Source organism: Octodon degus, unplaced genomic scaffold, assembly GCF_000260255.1.
Source record: "Octodon degus isolate 3935 unplaced genomic scaffold, OctDeg1.0 scaffold00209, whole genome shotgun sequence".
Lineage (NCBI taxonomy): Eukaryota > Metazoa > Chordata > Mammalia > Rodentia > Octodontidae > Octodon > Octodon degus.
In genome coordinates this window covers 596,986-599,606 of record NW_004524785.1, presented here as the reverse complement: position 1 = coordinate 599,606, position 2,621 = coordinate 596,986, and the positions used below count along the sequence as shown (strand labels likewise).

At 53.1% G+C, this 2,621-nt stretch overlaps 1 pseudogene; it reads left to right on the top strand.

The window, feature by feature from the left end:
• The first annotated feature begins 263 nt into the window (after positions 1-263).
• On the top strand, positions 264-2,578 carry LOC101562565 (annotated as a pseudogene).
• Positions 2,579-2,621: the final 43 nt, after the last annotated feature.

The following is a 2,621-nucleotide window of genomic DNA, read 5'->3' as shown; positions in this document are numbered from 1 at the left end:
GAGTGTTTTCTTTAAATGTCTGCAGAGTTGCTGCCCCTTTCTTGAACTATGATTACCGCAATCTCTTTCAATCCTCAACATGAGTAGGGCTTTGTGAGCTTTCAACCCACAGGAACTCTCGGGCCTGGTAGGCACAGGTGATGAATGTCAGGAAGCCATCGTGTAGGAAGGCGTGAACCTTTCTCTCCTCCCTTGTGAGAGCTCTTTTCCTTGCAGGCCAGTTTCTCCCTTGTTTACACAAGTTCACTAGTTGGAAAGGAAAAGGCAATAGTAAGAGTTTCACTATGGCAGAGAAGTTTGAAAGTCTCATGAACATTCATGGTTTTGATCTGGGCTCTCGGTATATGGACTTAAAACCATTGGGCTGCGGAGGCAATGGCTTGGTTTTTTCTGCTGTAGACAATGACTGTGACAAAAGAGTGGCTATCAAGAAGATTGTCCTTACCGATCCGCAGAGCGTCAAACACGCTCTCCGGGAAATCAAAATCATCCGATGGCTTGACCACGACAACATAGTGAAGGTGTTTGAGATCCTGGGCCCTAGCGGCAGCCGGCTGGCTGACGATGTGGGCTCGCTCACAGAGCTGAGCAGCGTGTACATTGTGCAGGAGTACATGGAGACAGACCTGGCCAATGTGCTGGAGCAGGGGCCCCTGCTGGAGGAGCACTCGCGCCTACTCATGTACCAGCTGCTGCGTGGCCTCAAGTACATCCACTCGGCCAATGTGCTGCACAGGGACCTCAAGCCGGCCAACCTCTTCATCAATACAGAAGACTTGGTGCTGAAGATCGGGGACTTTGGACTTGCCCGCATCATGGACCCACACTACTCGCACAAGGGTCATCTTTCTGAAGGACTGGTCACTAAATGGTACAGATCTCCACGTCTCTTGCTGTCCCCTAACAACTACACTAAAGCCATTGACATGTGGGCTGCAGGCTGCATCTTCGCTGAAATGCTGACTGGCAAAACCCTCTTTGCAGGAGCACATGAACTGGAGCAGATGCAGCTGATTCTGGAGTCCATCCCTGTGGTGCATGAGGAGGACCGGCAGGAGCTGCTGAGTGTCATCCCCGTCTATATCCGAAGCGACATGACTGAACCACACCGGCCCTTAACGCAGCTGCTGCCAGGGATTGGCCGCGAAGCCTTGGACTTCCTGGAGCAGATCCTGACGTTCAGCCCCATGGACCGGCTGACCGCAGAGGAGGCCCTGTCCCACCCGTACATGAGCATGTACGCCTTCCCCACTGACGAGCCCGTCTCCAGCCACCCATTCCACATCGAGGATGAAGTTGACGACATTCTGCTCATGGATGAAACTCACAGCCACATTTACAACTGGGAAAGGTACCATGACTGTCAGTTCTCAGAGCACGATTGGCCCATACACAACAACTTTGACATCGATGAGGTTCAGCTGGATCCCAGAGCCCTGTCTGACGTCACTGATGAGGAAGAAGGACAAGTGGATCCTCGGAAGTACTTGGATGGAGACCGAGAGAAATACCTGGAAGACCCTGCTTTTGATGCCAGTTACTCTGCTGAGCCTTGCTGGCAGTACCCGGATCACCACGAGAACAAGTACTGCGAGCTGGAGTGTGGCCACACCTGTAACTACAAAGCGCGGTCGTCGTCGTACTTAGATAGCTTGGTCTGGAGGGAGAGCGAGGTGAACCATTACTATGAGCCCAAACTTATCATAGATCTTTCCAACTGGAAGGAACAAAGCAAGGAGAAGCCCGACAGGAAGGGCAAGTCCAAGTGTGAGAGGAACGGTTTAGTGAAGGCCCAGATAGCGCTAGAGGAGGCATCCCAGCAGCTGGCGGAGAAGGAGCGGGAGAAGGGGCGGGGCTTTGATTTCGATTCCTTTATTGCGGGAACTATTCAGCTCAGTTCGCAGCACGAGCCCGCCGATGTTGTGGACAAACTGAACGACCTGAATAGTTCCGTGTCCCAGCTAGAGCTAAAGGGGCTGCTCCCCAAGTCGGTGAGCCGGGAGAAGCAGGAGAAGGGCATGGCCAACTTGGCCCAGCTGGAGGCATTGTACCAGTCATCCCGGGACAGCCCATATGGGGGAGGCGGGGAGGAGCGGTTCCTCATTGAGCAGTTCTGCTGTGAGGTCAGGAAGGACGAGCAGGTGGAGAAGGAGCTGTCGTACACCAGTTACTTGGACAGGTTCTTCAGCAGGAGGGAGGATGCCGACCTGCTAGTCGCGGAGCCGGCAGAGGGCGGGAGCCGGGGGGAGCGGGGCAGCGGGGAGCTCCTGCTGGGGAGGCAGCTTGAGTGTAGGGGCCTCCCGCAGCTGCACAGCCCCGCGGGGTCCCCTGGGAAGGCGGCCCCGCACGTGCCCCCACGGACCTACAGCCACATCCTGAGACATCTGAACTAAACACTCAGCAGACCTTTTTGTGTTCCTCATGAAGTGCGTCTTGTCTTTTTTATTCCTAGTGTTTAAGTCATTTTTGTTACTTGAATCAGATGGTGTCCTTTAGTAAGGATTTTGTCAGTTCTCGGTTTTTAAAAATCCAGACTTTTTTTCTACATGTGAGATTGTTTTCATTTTACCTGGCATGTCATTTGCACATAAAAAGAATCGAGCAAATAATGCAATGCAGGA